This window comes from Zingiber officinale, chromosome 8B (genome assembly GCF_018446385.1).
Source record: "Zingiber officinale cultivar Zhangliang chromosome 8B, Zo_v1.1, whole genome shotgun sequence".
NCBI classification, from domain to species: domain Eukaryota; kingdom Viridiplantae; phylum Streptophyta; class Magnoliopsida; order Zingiberales; family Zingiberaceae; genus Zingiber; species Zingiber officinale.
The window spans coordinates 102,080,270-102,097,294 of NC_056001.1; the positions used below are offsets into that span (position 1 = coordinate 102,080,270).

General features: G+C 48.3%; 1 long non-coding RNA gene across 2 annotated transcripts; it reads right to left on the reverse strand.

The window, feature by feature from the left end:
* Positions 1 to 306: 306 nt before the first annotated feature.
* Positions 307 to 16,366, reverse strand: LOC122015909. Of its 2 annotated transcripts, none has more exons than XR_006121004.1 (3): positions 15,712 to 16,366; positions 15,384 to 15,621; positions 307 to 369 (listed from the first exon to the last, which is right to left on the reverse strand). It is a non-coding gene; the product is annotated as an uncharacterized LOC122015909 (long non-coding RNA). The 2 variants fall into 2 exon arrangements; XR_006121003.1 differs by lacking the exon at positions 307 to 369 and adding an exon at positions 5,085 to 5,143.
* Between the last annotated feature and the right edge of the window lie 659 nt (positions 16,367 to 17,025).

Below are 17,025 nucleotides of genomic sequence, written 5' to 3' on the forward strand. Positions count from 1 at the left end.
GCAGCACCTCCCCTGTACGGGTGACAATCTGAAGCAATTCTACATACAAAATATACATCAGCCACAAGCGGCTGGAATATACACACAACCACGCAGTTATATATATATTTAACAACCTACACAGCTGTACTAAAACCAAAAACACAGCGGGAAAAGACAACACATACCACCCAAAACGAAAACTGCTAGCCGGCTAGGCTTACACAATAAACAAAGCAACATTTCCAGAAACAAAACCGGAACACAGAACCAAAAACTCACATATCATATACCATGATAAAACAACAAAAAGACAGCGACATGTCTTCTGATGTGACGCGGGGACCAGCAAACAGGATGCTCCAAGCGACACCATAAATAACCTGGTACCTGAAAAATATAGTGTCCACGGGGGTGAGTTCAACAACTCAGCGAATACCAATAGACATGCCTAGTAAGATATATCTAACAGCAATAAACACGGAAGTCAATATATTACTAAACTCGAAAAGTAAAATTGACAAACGTAATCCAAGGAACAAACTAAAGGGTCATCAAATAAGTACTATTGGAAACCAGAAGCATGACAAATTAACACACAATTTAGTGTGGCAACACAAGCAAATAAATATAATCGATGCAAACTCAAGGCATCAACTACTTCCTTATGAAACATCACTGGAGCAACTGGTCTACCGCAAATCAAGGAAATAAGGCTCAATTCTCCCAGATTAAGCTACTGCACGGCTATCACTGAGTCATCCGACCAACGGAGCCAAACAGAGTCCACCATCCACGGCCACCACATCGCTACACTAAATGCCAACTGAGCCTCAATGAAGTGAATCTGCCGCTACCACGCCGAAATCATACCAACTAACGGAGATAAATACAGAATCGCCACACACCCCTCGATATACCACTAAACCACGAGCGGGTGCAGATATGGATCGGGCCGGGTCAACCACGCGAGCCGATTAACGACAAAGATGCAATCAATACGATGTCACTATGACAGCAAAATCGATCAACATAACCATATCCATATATACAAAATGGAATCTGAAAAGCGACGGTCACATACCAAAATCAGTAGAGTACAGTGTCGATAATATCAAACATAATATCTCAACATAACAAGTATGGTATATCCGATCAAGATAAAATCCATATATATATAATACGGGTACCACAAGATCGTGAGGTCAAATCCACCTATCTAGTATACAGGTGTCCTCTATGGTATAACAACCTGATCCTAAACCTATCCCCTTCCATAAAGAGATTAACAATACGCACAAATCAAAGCCACAAGGTTCAGGTACACGAATCATATATGATATACTAATAAATACACAATCCGTACATGGCATAAAACCCAAGTACGGATAATTTGGATACGCACGCTGTAAATAAAACCAGAGCATAATCCTAACCTCCGCAGTTATGTACTACCTAAACTAAGATACTCATGGCAATAAGATACTACGGCAACAAGTCACGAGATATAAGTACCTGACATCAAAGTATAAACCCAACATGTTATGGATATCAAACCGTGACATACCAAAGGCAAACATGTTCATTGCTTGAAGTTATAAAATACTATGATATCCAAACGACAATATCATAAAAGATAAGTCAAGAGGTACCCGCCTCCAATAGGAAGGTCCAACTGATCCAAATCGACGTCAAGATACTCGTCTCGAATCGTAGTCCTGCGATCACATAATATTTTAGCTAATTACATAGGTAGCAAATAGCTAAATAAATCCGCCTGGCAAAGGGAAGTGACCTAGCTATCCAAGAGAGACTACCCCAATTCCTCAAAATATTAGGCCAATAAAAGAGTTTGTATCCTTTTATATAGACTCCATCTACTCCCAACTAATAATTCTATCTCCTATGTAACTACAGATACTCCCACCGTGACCGTGTGTCTCAAACATCTCACAAAAGACAACCAAAATACGCGCTACTGATCTTCACATATAGATGTTCTCGTCGAAACATCTCTAGACTAAGCGAAGATGGTGTACGTAATTCACCGCGGATCCGAAATAGATCACAACATCGTCAACAAAGACAATGGAAACCGATCCAAACATCCTCGAAATACCAGAATCATCATGATAACATCTAGGGCATCGCAAACCCTAATGGTAAAACCAAGACACATAATGTCTGTATCACAGATATTCCTAACCATAAGATCCCTGACAATAAGTCTGAAATATAATCACCAACCATACAAATCACCAAAAATAGATCCTCCAGTGTGAGAGCAACGCCCCATCACAAGAAATACCACATATGTGGGAGCAACACTCCACTATAAATAATCCGTAACATGTATCTACGATAAATATGGAGCAATGCTCCGCTACAAGCAATCAGAATACGTGGGGAGCAACGCCCACCACGTAACAATCTAAAACACAATAACTTAAATACGGGAGCACGCCACCACAAACGATCCATAATATGGGACACTCCACCACAACAATACATAAGTGCCCAAAGCACCTAACTATCTAGCTAGAGATCGACGAGATCTCTACCACGGATCATCAGGTAGCCTAGGTATAACCACCCAAAGAAGCAAATCCATATAGTCAACTCTATCATCCTCCTAGTGGGTCGGTCACCCACTAATGGGAGAATTAGTTGACCGAGTAAAACAACCAGTATCATAATGTAGACATTTAACATTCTACATTTAACATAGGTAGAATCATCATGATGCTACCAACCATACATCTGACACACGTGCACACACAACATATGAATGATCGATAACATCCTCCAATTAGTACATACCAAATATACTCACATCATAGTATAGATCACCGTGACACCTCCAACAATGTATACCGAACCCGTGTGCATATATCATCGTAGGTAAAATCAACAATACCCCTCTAACAACACTCACATGACAAATATACGCATATGCCAAGAGTATAATCAACATATACTTCCAATAAGGCATACTAAACCCAGGTGCACTCACAAATCACACATAATCAACAAGATACCTCAGACACCACACCAAACACATATGTACATATCACAACACTGATGTAGTCGACAAGATACTTCCAACATGACACTCACACCCATGTGCACATACCATGACACAGATTTAAATCGATAAGATACCTCCAATATGTCAATCAGGCACGTACAGTTAACTAAATAGCTATAATCCACAAGGAACCTACAATAACCATATCTAGATGGGAATACCCACACTATTACAAATGAACTATCCATCATAGAACTCCTTCAACTCATAACAATCATATGTACACTTCATATATATGCATAATCAACATATTTAATCCAATCTACCACACAAACCCTATGCCACCTTCTAAGTTATCCAATTAGGTACATACAGTCTAAAATTAAAGTACTCATGGAATAGGATACATCGATCCTCTATCGACTGACCAAGTCGTCAATAGTATATGGCTAGTTCAACCCTTTCCCACGTCAGTATAAGCTAGGTACTCGATGTGCTCAAGATATCCAACTAAGCACGAATAACCCAAGATTCAAACATCTAAAAGTAAAGTAGGTCAATCCCCTACTGATCGGATCAACAAAACTAATCAGTCATCTACTAACTAATCAAGAATAAATAAAGCGTCTACAAGCATTTAAGGTAAATCGATCACGACTACCCAAGTCAACAAACGTCAATCTATCTTCTACTGACCAATCTAACAAGAGTAAATCAATTATCTACGGATGAAATTAACTAAGATAACCTGGTATACTATTGGCTAGGTCAACATAAAGATATAGATATTATCCACTACCCAGCTAATAAAAGCAGAGGCTGGTATGTGCCTCAATCTGCTAACCAACTAGTAATAACATAAGCTAAAAACTACTGATGTATGATATGATAAATCACCAGAAACTGTAACCCTTAATCTCTATCAAGGTCGATCATCATCAGGGTTTTACCTAATACATAAAATATCTACTATCTCAACTAGACAGATACTAGTAAAGAGTGCTAATACATGTCATAATAATACATGTCATAAACTATAATAGTCAACGATGCATACACTAACTAAATAGTAGGATAACAGTATACCAACATACCTCCTATAGCTTGGAGATGTCCTGCTGCTGCCAGGTCCCAAAATCCGAAAAGTCACATCAAGAAGACCAAAACACGTAATCCGAAACACCGGGAAAATAAGACTCGTAAGCCGATCTCTGATACCAAATAAATTGGTATCATATAAATCTCGAAAATCCAAAACACATAGCAAGTATCGTATACCTGCTCTGATACTACTAAACCATGAGTGGGGGTGTGTGCAGTACATGTAACTGGCGATGGGCTCAACCATAGTGGAGCCGACAATCGCACAGCATGCAATCATGATGCATGTCACTATGCATAGCAAAAACTGATCAACATAACCATATCCATATATACAAAATGGGTACTGTAAAAGCGATGGTCACATACCAAAATCTAGAGTACACAGGTCAGATAGAATATCAAAACATATGTCCTGAACATAACAAGTATGGTATATCCTGATCAGCATAGAAAAATCCATATATATATAATATGGGTACCACAGTATCAGTATGTCAAATCCACGGATCTAGGGTATACAGGTCCTCTATGGTATAACAACCTAGATCCTAAACCTATCCCCCTTCCATAGCATATGTACCAACAATATGCACAAATCAAAGCCACAAGGTCTAGGTACATGAATCATATATGATATACTAATAGAAATACACAATCCAGGCATGGCATAAAAACCTAAGTATCAGATAATTTGGATACACATGCCAGAAACAAAAATCCAGAGCCTAATCCTAACCTCAGTAAAGCATGGTATGTCACTCTAGAAACTAAGATACACATAGCAATAAGATACTCATGGCAACAAGTCACGAGATATAAGCACGGATACATCACAGGCGACAAACCTAACATGCTATGGATATCAAACAGTGACATACCAAAGGCAAACATGTTCATTGCTTGTAGTTATAAAATACTATGCATATCCAAATGACAATATCATAAAAGATAAGTCAAGAGGTACCCGCCTCCAATAGGAAGGTCCAATCCGATCCAAATCTGACGTCAAGATACTTGTCTCGAATCAGAGTCCTGCGATCACATAATATTTTTAGCTAATTACATAGGTAGCAAATAGTTAAATAACTCTCCAATCTAATTAGGGAAAAACCTTTGATCCAGCGGTAAAAATCCGAAACCCCATAAGGAGTCAACGCTGAGGGGAGGTCAAAGGGTCTAGTGGTTCGCCAGAAAAGGGCAAACCGACCGGACTCAGAAGAAAGGGAAATCTGATAGTAAAAGGCACCCTGGTAGGGACCAGGGTTCCGACGCTCAAATAAAACAGTGCGTAATGACCGAGCGGAAGGAAGTGCCGCCCGGACGGCGCAAAGAATCAAGCCCGTCCGGACGACGTTCATCGCCCGCCGGCTGGTCGCACCCCGCCGACGGTAAAAGACGGGACGCTCACGACACCGCCAAGTCGTATGACTACGCCATACTTCTAGTCCGACAACGGGTGGTCCGCCATCCCATCAAAGGACATGCTCGACGGTGGTAGTACGGTGTCGTAAGCTCTCGACAAGTGCATACCGTGGTATGGGTCACGACACGACGCACCCTGTGAGGCGTGCATCGCCTTCTCCATCCTATATAAAGAGGCTATTACTTCGCCAGCAAGCTTGGCAGCCATTTTTTCCACTACTTACCGACTTGAGAGTCGGAGGGTCGCCGAACCCTTCCCGGCCAGACTTCTGCGCAGATCGCCGGAGCTTCGCTCGACCACCGAGATTCACTTCATCGACTAGAGCGCCACGCCCGCCGCCCTTGGTTCAACGATCTGGACAGATCAAATGGCGCCGCCTCAGGAACGCCCCGCATCCGATCGGAAACAATGGACGAGGGGACGACAACACACGGTGACGCTTTCGAAGAACTCGACGCACTGGTCGAGATAAGGGCCGCCAAAATTGTTGAACAAAAACAGAAAGCAACGGCCGAGCAACAGCAACATCATCAGGTGGCCGAGCGGAAGCACCTCCACCACCGTCCGATTCCACCGGCCTTATTTCGACCGGCCGACCACTCCGGAGGATAGAGACTTCTTCGGACGAAATGCCAAGGCGAGACGACGTAAAAGGAAAGCTCCCCATGGACCCATCTCCCGAGCGGACCAATCGCCAATTCCTGAGGCTATTCTACAAGACCCTACCCAAGCACTACGTGCCCCGACGATCGGTGAGTACAATGGAACAACGGACCCGGATGACCATCCGGGTAAGTTCGACAACATGACCACACTCCACCAATACACCGATGGAGTGAAATGCCTTCTTACCACCCTCTGAGTCGCCTCAACGGTGGTTTCGGAGGTCCGGACGGATCCATCACGAGCTTCAAGGAATTCCCATTCCTCCACCACTTCGCCAATGGCCGAAGATCAAAGACAAGTGTCGCCTTGTTCGCCATCAAGCAAGAGCCGAGAGAATCGCCTCGAGCTTACATTCAGAGATTCAACCAAGTGGCGATGGACATCCCAACGGCCACTTGAGACGATGATGAACGCCTTCACGCAAGGCCTTGTGGATGGGGACTGCCGCTCATCCGAAAGCCGCCCGAGACTATGATCACATGCTACATCGAGCCAACGAATATATAAATGTGGAAGAAGCGCAAGCCGCCGAAAAGGAAGCTCCAAATGAGCGGCACCTACCATGCCGAGCTGAAACAAGACACCGCCGCCAGCCCACCTAGAGGACCGAGGCCGATGCAATCCGATCCCCCATGCCGATCTCACGACAAGAGGTGGCCTACCAAGCCAAAGAAGAGGTGGACCCCTATGTTCAGCTTCCACCGGATGGACACGCACAACACGAGGGATTGCCAAGCCTTCCTTTGTATCCAACTGCTCCTGTGAAAGCCGAACGACGGCCTCCCATCGATGTGAGACATAGACCCATGGCCGACCGGACCCGCACCGAGAGACAACATCAGCAGACACCCGAGCGGCACCGATCTCCAGGAGAATCGCCGGGCGTCCAGAGAACGGCCACGACCGTCCGCTCGGGAAGAGGAATCGAACAATACTCCCGAGGCGAGATCAACGTTATTGCCGCGGACCGACCGAGGAGACTCAATCGAGCCGTAAAGGCGGGCGTCCGACTACCGCAGATCCACGCCCGATCAGAGCCAAGAGCGGCAAGTGGACCGAAATCACTTTCGACCCGGACTTGGAAGGAGTAGAAGTGTTCACGACGACGCTACCGCTCATTAAAGCGCCGCAAATTGATCGAGCCGAGCCGCTGCCCACCCCGCTCTACGGGTTTACGGCAACGAAGTTCACCGGTCGGACAGATCCGACTAGCCACCTCACGGGAGAGGAGCCGCCAGAGGACCAGACAATAAACTTCGTGGTGGTCGACTCTCCATCATCCTACAACGTCATTTTGGGACGACCAGCCCGAATTCCGAGCGGTTGTCTCAACCTTCCACCAAAAGATAAAGTTCCCGTGGAGGACAAAGTAGGAGAAGTGCGTGGAGATCAACTAGCAGCTCGGCGATGATATAGAGATGATCCAAGGCGCCTCGAATCGAGGTACACGCCATAACCGAGAAACCTCCGCTTAACTTATGATGAAAAGGAGGAAGTTCAGATCCATCCGACCCACCGAGGCCACGACTTTATCGCCGGATCTCAAGGAAGAGCGATGAGAAGTGATCCAATGCTCCAACAAATCATGATGTCTTTGTCCGTCGACACATGAGTTGCCCGACCGCCAAGCCCGCGCAAGATGAGTTGCATGTCCACCGACGCCACCAACAAGGTAGAAAAGGGACTTCAAGGTCGAACAAAATGCCATCATCCGCGCGGAGAAACTTCAAGGCCGCCACATACGCGAGGTGCGCCCCAGCCGGCCGGCCAACGTGGTATTGGTCTCCAAGCCGGGCAAGTGGAGGGTCCGTGATCGACTTCGAGACCTAAACAAAGCGTGCCCAAGGATTTTATCTTCGCCTTGATAGATCACCGGTGGACTCTACTACGGCGAATTAATTCCATGCTTGACGCCACCAAGGATATCATCATGCCGTCACCGAAGATCAAGAAAAGTAAGTTTCAGAATTACATATTGCTACAAAGTGATGCCGTTCGGATTGAAGAATGCCGGCCACCTATCAACGCTTGATGAACAAGGTGTTCAAGGAGCAGATCGTGAATCGAAGTTTATGTGACGATATTCTTATCAAACCGTCCTAGCGGCCGATCTTTTCAAGGATATGGAAGAAACCTTCGAACACTGCGCAAATATGGAGTCAAGCTAAATCCCTGAAGTGCCTGTTCGAGCTAAAGGAGGGTGTTTCTTGGGGTATATAGTGACCGAGCGGGAATCAAGCAAATCCCAGCAAGGTGAAGCACTGCAAGACATGCCGCCCCAAGAAATACAAGAGAAGTGCAAAGGTTGACCGGCGGATAATTGCTTTATCCAGATTCATCTCGAATCGCCGACCGGAGCCTGCCATTCTTCAAGATCTCGCAAGGCTACTAAGTTCCAGTGGGATGAAGAGTGCGAGCATTTGAAGAATTGAAGACATATCTAAATTCTCTCATGGCCAAGCCGACGGGGCGAGTCATCAGATATGATTCTGTCATCAATCGAGTATGCCGAGGCTCAAGACTTGTGAGGGCGAGCTAAGAGCAATGCGTGTATTTTCTAAGCCACATTTTAAAAGATGCTGAATCTCGCTCCTCGAGAAGTTGGCCTTAGCTTTGGTTCTAGCCGCTCGGCGCTTTCGACCGTATTTCTTGGCTCACACCATCATTGTCCGAACGAACACCCACTAGGAACTGTTGAATCCGAAGCGTCCGGACGGCTTATCAAGTGGACGGCGTAATTAAGTGAATTTGATATCCATATCGCCCGCCGCGATTAAAGCCCAAGCCTGGCTGATTTTGTGACCAAGTGCAAAGACCAGAGCCTAAGCTATGTGGAGAATATATGTGGATGGATCCTCGACTCGGAAGTGGGATCGGAATATTACTACTCTCACCTCGGGAGGAAAAGATGCACTTATCCGTCCGGCTAGATTACAAAGCGACTAACAATGAAGCCGAGTACGAGGCTCTTATAGCCGGATTGTAGGCCGCACGGATTCGCAGTTAGCCACTCAGCAACTTTCCAGCACCTTTGAAATCAACAGTGTTCGGCTTAAGCTCTACGCGAGGCCTTTGAAAACTCAAAGCTACTTTCCGAGAGGTGTTTATTCGTAAGATTCCCGAACGGAGAACCAAAGGCCGATGAGTTAGCCAAACTCGCGAGTTCAATAACGCCGGCCGCCATTCAGAACCAATTGAAAAAACGCTGGCGTATGTCGACCGGATGCAAGGCCTCACGCTTCCAAGCGATCGAGGACACCTATTATAGAATTCCCCGTCCGGCACCACACCATCCGATGATACCTCGTAAGAAGAGCGGTTTTACGCCATCGAGATCGCCTTTACAAGAAAGCTCGCGTCCTCGCTGAAATGTGTAAGCTCGAGGACTCATTACATCCTCCGTGAAGTACATCAAGGATCATGCGGAGGTCATCCGGCGGATGCTCGTTAGCCAAGAAGATCCTCTTGGCCGGATACTTTTGGCTAACTTTACAAACAGATGCCGCCGGATAGTATCTACTTGCCTTTCATGCCGAAGTATCACAACTTCTCACCGACCGGCAGAGGAGATGAAGGCATCAACCATCTCATGTCCGCTCGATCAATGGGGAATGGATATTGTGGGTCCATTTCGATGGCCGGGCAGAGGAAATTTTACTAGTGGCGGTAGATTACTTCCAAGTGGGTGGAGGCCGAGCCGCCGCAAAGATTATCGAACAAATGGTTAAAAATTAACTGCAACACATCATTTGTCGGTTCAGATCCTCGCCGACTAGTGTCCGACAACGCGGCAGCTCATGTGGAAGATGTTAGAGGATTGCAAGAGCTACGGATTGAGCAACATTTCACATCCGTGGCCTATCCTCGAGCAACGGAAGTCGCCAACCGGAAATTCTTCATATTCTCGCGCTCGGCTCGACCATTTGGGAGGAAGTTGGGTGGAGCCGAGCATCTTGTGGGCCATCCGAACGACGCCGAAGAAGGGATGTGAGTCACACTGCTCCATTTGGTATATGGCGGTGAGGCCGCCATTCCGGCCGAAGTCGGAGTTGAGTCACCGATCCGAGCTACGATGACGATAACGCCGAACGGAAACATGGAGCCGACTTGTAGAAGAGGAAAGGGCAAAGGCGTCCGTTCGGTGATGGCATACCGTCACGGATGAAGCAAAACTACAACCCGCCATCCCTGTGAGCTGCCGTGTCGGCGACCTTGTTCGAAGAAGGTCGTCGGCCGGTGACGCAGAAGCTTGAAGCTCCATGGGCGGTCCTTTCAAAATCATCGAAAGCTCCGCCGCCAGATTATCTGGAGGATGAGGACTACACTAGATAGACCTGGAGCGAACCACCTCCACTTTATCCAAGGGTGAAAGGTGTATCACTGTAAATCACCATGTGTACATTTTTCGACTGATTACTGAAAATGCAGAAATGAAAAGTCAAAAGAGCGAAAATAAGGCATTATCATCGAAAAACGAAGGCCCCGTGCCGCTCGGCCGGAGGTATATGGGTCGAGCCAAGCGCTCGAAAATCGAAGGCCCCGTACCGTTCGGACGGAGGTAAATTATCCAAGCCAAAATGCTCGACGAAATAGACCATGAGCCGTTCGGCCAGGAGTACGTTCTCCGCGCTGGGTGACAGGTGCGCTAAATATAAATGTATATACTTTTTCGTCGCCTATATGCTTGCGATGCAGGAAGCAAAAAGATAAAAACACATTGAGCATTCTCCGATGAACGGCTTGAAGACCCCGAGCTGTTCGGCCGGGCTGCATACTAGTGTGGCAGGAAGGAAAACCAAAACCCTGCGCTGATCAGGGTGATAGAGGGAGGTTATTGCCTGGAGCGAAGGCCTGAGCCGTTCGGCCAGGTACATTTTAGCCGATATTACCTCGGGGATGATTATGCACAAGCCCAGCGCTCGACGTTCGGCCGGGTGTGTAGTCTCACTGGGACGCCGACGAGCCCGGTCGTTAAAAATCGAGAGCCGCGCCGACCGGCTATAAATATCCGCGCCGACGAGCCCCGTCGTTAAAAATCGAGAGCCGCGCCGACCGGCTATAAATATCCGTGCCGTCGAGCTCCGACGATAAATATCGAGAAACGAGCCGGCGTCTATAAATAATCCGAGCGGACGCGCCGACGAGCCCCGTCGTTAAAAATCGAGAGCGGACGCGCCGACGAGCCCCGTCGTTAAAAATCGAGAGCCGCGCCGACCGGCTATAAATATCCGTGCCGTCGAGCTCCGACGATAAATATCGAGAGACGAGCCGGCGTCTATAACTAATCCGAGCGGACGCGCCGACGAGCCCCGTCTTTAAAAATCGAGAGTCGCGCCGACCGGCTATAAACATCCGAGCACGAAGTAAAAGATGGTTAATCAGAATTAAAAAATGCGAGCAAGTGAACAGCGCCATCAGTGGTGCCGAGCGGAAGAGTTTAAAAAAAAAAAAAAAAAAAAAAACACTTAAAGTTGGGACGAGGGAAAAATTTCTCGCTAAAATAGGAAGGAACAGAAGATTGTCTAATATCCAAGCCAAAAAAGTCATTTACACAGATAATCGGGGCCGAACGGCGGGAATTCAGAAAGAAGTTAAACAGAAACGCTCCTCACACATCAAAATCAAAAAGAGCGTCGGGGATGGTGCCCATCACGCTCGCCAGATCCTCGTCGGGGATGGTCAGCTCGGCAGACAGGTGACCTTTGGTCTTCAGATAGCCCACCGCCGCCTTAATAGCCTCCTCGAACGTGAGGGATATCTTGTCGGTAAACTTCTCTCCGAAGTCTTCCGAGCGGAGGAATGCCTTCCTCACTTCGTCCGAGCGGGCCGACTCCCCCTCTTGATATTCCTTGAGCGCGGCATGGGCAGCGTCACTAGCGGCTTGTAGATCCTTCAAGTCCCCATCGAATCTTTGGAGATCAGCCGAGCGGCTCTCTTTTTCGGTGGCCAGCAGAGCGTCGAGATCCTTGATGCGTTGCTCCAGCCCCCGGATCTCCACCTTCATGTGGTCCATATCGTTGATGGCCTGTCGCTTCCGAGTGGTCGCCGTCTGGATCTCCTTGTCTCGTTGTTTAATCATTGTTTCGAGCCGAACGACCTTGCTCGCCAGATCAGCAGCTCGTTTCCGCTCGGCTTCTAGCCTGGCATCCCCCGCCGTTTTTTGTTTCTTCAGTTCCTCCTCCAGCTCGGCCAACCGATCGCTAATGGCGATCTGCTCCACCCAGTTCTGCTAGCAAACACGAGCAGGTTAAAAACTTCAAATAAGAGAGAAAGGAAGGGGAGGGGCTATACCTCGGTAGCCGATTGAAGGTTGCTCGAGCTGCCCGGAGTCAACTTGGCTATACGACTCCGAGCATCTATCCAAGCTTGCGAGAGGACCCTAGGGTGATCATCCGTCAGAAACACCTACCGATCGGCAAGAAGCATGTACGCCTCAAGGGAGGCGCAGAACGGTTTTAGTAGATTCGCCGCCGCCCGCCCGAGATGGCCCGCCAGAAGAGGTGGGTAGCTCGCCTAAACGCCCGAGACGCTGCCGAGTCCTCAAGGGCCGGACGGCGACTTCCAAGCCGGCCCTGAGAATCCCGAGGGTAGGGGTACTCGACGGAAATCGCTCGGACAAGACCGGCAAGATCTACACCCCGCCAGTTGTGGCTCATCAAGTGTAGAGGCAGTGCGGATTCCGGGCGTTTCCGAGTGCGCAGCGGCACATCATCGGCCAAACGGCCCTCCACTTCACTTCACTGTAGGTTCTATATTGCCCGTGGCCTCACCGGGAGGGGCGGGGCGCGTTGGCGGCCCCTCACCTTCTTCGCCGGCCGGATCAGCAAGACCCCGTTCGGCTGCCTCCTTGCTCGCCACCGCCTCAATCCGAGCGGCCTTCAGTTTGAGCTTCACGTTGCAACGTAAACATAACAATGCATAAACTAGAACAAAATAAAGGGGAGATAGGAAGCTTACTCATGCTACAAGGCGATCGCCTGTAGAAGACAAGCCGAATATATGCATTACTCCTGGGAGAAGCATCTTGTCAATGTGATAGCGCTGACCGACTAGCTGTTCGACTGCGTGGAGATAGTCTGCGTCACCTCTAAACTTGCCGAGCTCCGGTTGCGCAGGCATAGCCGTCTGCCAGTGCGGAAAGTGGGCCGCTCGGGAAAGCGATATAGAAAAAATGCTCCTTCCAGTGTTTGTTGGAGCTCGGCATATTATCGAAAAGGACGAAGCCTATCCTAGATTGGAAAACAAAGGTGCCCCACTCGGCTTGCTTGGGATAGTCGAAGTAATGGAAGCTGCTTGGGGTTAAGGGAATGCCGGTAAGATTGAACAAAACTACCACTCCGCTCAGCAATCTAATAGAATTGGGAACTACTTGGCCGAGCGGAATGCGGAAATAGTTGCAAACTTCTAAGAAAAATTTGTGAGGAGGAAAACGTAGTCCGGCCAGGAATTGATCACGGAAGAAGACAACAGTGCCGGACGGAGGATCGTTAGGCCGATCGGAAGGCGTGGCTAACACTATTTCGTGGTCGGTCGGTAGGTCATATGCTCGAGTAAGGCGCATGGCGTCTTCCTCGTCGAACCGACTTTCCATGTTCGAGTACCAAAGACCCGGAGCACCGCCGGTTGACTGCGAGGTACTGGTCATGATCGAAAGGCCAGAATGCGGGATAGAAGAAGATGGTTCAAGCGATGGAAGAAAACCGACTGACAAGGATGATTAACAGAAAGAGGAATGCGTCTGGAGCGAGAAAAAGGATCTTACAAACGAGGGAGATGATCGGAAGTTGCCGTGTGATCGTCGGAAAATCTGAGCACAAAGTCACCGGCGAAAGGAGGAGTGACAGGAATCTGGAAACGAAGAAGACGAAATGCGGCGGAAACCGAGTCAAGGGTCTTATATCGCCGCCCGGAAACGATCTCCACCGTCCGATCCAGGTCGTCGATATCGAGGTTGTCATCGGATCGTCCGTTTCAAACGGCGGCTGTCCCATCGGAAGTGACGCAACCGCCATACTCTGACAAATGCACGGTAGCCACGTGTCAGCCGGTTACTAGCCGCATTTAATGAGCTCCTCTTACCGTGCGCAGAGCACGTGATGGGTAGTGTGGGAGAACAACGGACATCGATTCCAAGAAAGTACAAGGCATGGACAGAGTATCGCCGAACGGAAAGATATCGCCGCTCGGCTGAGCATCCTTATGCATGGCCGAGCGGCCTAAGGCAATGATCATTGTTCGACAGATCGGCGGTCCAGTCAGTCGGACTTTGCCTCCTTCGACTAGACTCGAGAGGAAGGCAAGTGATCCGGCGGTAAAAATCCGGAACCCCATAAGGAGTCAACGCTGAGGGGAGGTCAAAGGGTCTAGTGGTTCGCCAGAAAAGGGCAAGCCGACCGGACTCAGAAGAAAGGGAAATCTGATAGTAAAAGGCACCCTGGTAGGGACCAGGGTTCCGACGCTCAAATAAAACAGTGCGTAATGACCGAGCGGAAGGAGGTGCCGCCCGGACGGCGCAAAGAATCAAGCCCGTCCGGACGACGTTCATCGCCCGCTCGGCGGGCCGGGCACCCCCGTCAGACGGTGGGTAAAAGACGGGGACGTCTGCTGACAGCCGTCAAGTCGTATGACTATGCCATACTTCTAGTCTGACAACGGGTGGTCCTGCCATCCCATCAAAGGACATGCTCGACGGTGGTAGCATGGTGTCAGGTAAGCTCTCTGACAAGTGCATACCGTGGTATGGGTTGCTGACACGTACGCACCTCGGTAGGCGTGCATCAGTTCCTTCTCCATCCTATATAAAGAGGCTATTACTTCGCCGAAGGTACGTATGATACAAGCTTGGCAGCCATTTTTTCCACTACTTACCTGACTTGAGCGTCGGAGGGTCGTCGCCGGGAACCCCTTCCCGGCTAGACTCTTGTGCAGGATCGCTGGAGCTTCGTTCGACCAGCCGGAGATTCACTTCATCGACTAGGAGCGTGCCACGTGCCCAGCGTCCTTTGGTTCAACGATTCGGACAGGATCAACCTTAATAAAAAAAAATTAACCTAATCCCTCACACTAATCATGTGGCAAATAGTCATCCAATTTATCCCTAATTTAATACATATACTTAGGTTAACATTAGTTATTAACCTATCTATCAATCATCAACAACAAGATCAAAATCCTATACCTTACCTCAATTCACAGCCGTTCTTGCTGCTGGTGAAGGGCTGTTTGCTACTGGAATAAAGGTTGTCGGCTACTGAAATTCAAGGTAAGCAGCTTTACGGTGGCAGTAAGTAGTAGAGCACCGCTGTGATCAATGGAGAGGTGTTGCTAGTCGCCTAATCTGCCATCAACAACTAAGATCTAGCATCATGGTGATCGACAACATCACGATGTCCTACCACCGGGATGAAGGAAACCCTATCCTCTGGTGGAAGAAAATGAAGGCATGGCAAAATTAGGGCACGGTAACAAAAAAAATATAAAACCACAGTGAAGAGAAAACTAGGGTACGGACCAGACGCGATCGACTGGAGGGATCTTGGCTGCTGGCGCTAGGGCAGAAACAGGGCAGCAATCGCACTAGATCAGAGGCACGAGGAGGAATGGAAGCTTCGGCCGGCTGTCGACGCTAGGGCAGAGGGGAGTCTCGGCCGCGTTAGCTGTGGCGACAACAACAGCGCTAGGGCTTGGATGCCGGCGATCGACTGAGAAGAGGAGGTGGGCAGATCGACGCTGGCGTGATGGGATCTCCGCGGTAATGGAGCGACCATCGGCAGGTTGCGTGGAGACGCCAAGAACAGAGGAAAGAAAGATCGGAAGGGCTGCTCGGCCGGTGGTGGCTTCGGCGTCGCGGGAACAGGAGGTCGCGCGAGAATGGGGCGAAGCTCCACACCTTGAGAGGGAGAGGAAGGATGCTCGGCGTCGGTGATCGGAACGAAGGAGTCGCCAGAGAGGGAAGGAGGTATCGGGCAGAAGGAATCGGGAAAAAAAAATTGGGAGAAGAGAAGCGCCGGCCTCTCTTTGGTCCTGGCTCACGCAAGAGGAGAAGGAACTGCCACAAGCAGCGGTTAGGGCAGATTCGCCGCGAGGGGGAGAAGGCGCGGGGGAAGAAGAAGAAGACTCGGGCGAGGTTCGGGTGAGGACACGGGGAAAAACGAAAAATAAGAAAAAGAAAAAGAATTAGGAAAAGAAAAAGAAAATAAACTTTTCCTTACTTAAATGGGTAGCCTAAACAGACTTCCCCGAGACCCTTTTTTTTATCCCCGTTAACTCGTCCATACGAGCTCCGAAAAATTCCCGAAAAATCTCCAAAATTTCGAAAAATTCCCTTATTATCATTCTCTATTTTTACGGTATTTTACATCATGTACTCAAACGTACCTACAAGTAACCCAAAGATCAGAATCTTTATGAAGATAGAGTAAGTCGGTCCCCTACTGATCGAGTCAACAAGGCTAAATCGGTCACAAGGCTAAATTGGTCCTCTATTGACCAAGCCAACAAGGGTATACAAGCACTATCTTCCACCCAGCAGGTAATAGTCGGGGTTAGTAAAACTGATAGTATTCCCTGAGACTATAAACTTTAATCTCCAATAATTTGTTGACGAACCCGACCCCTATTTCCCAACTCGGTATTAGTCAATGCCACAGGAAATTTTGCATTCTCTGCATCTGGTTCGAGTCCTAAAGTGTCAACTAGTTGTGTTCGTGGTCGTCCTCGACCATGACTACAAATAAGACCGACTCACTAGGTGTCACCATGCTAACACCAAGCCAATGGATACCTAACAAACAAGTATAGAAATAGCTATACAATCCAACATAAC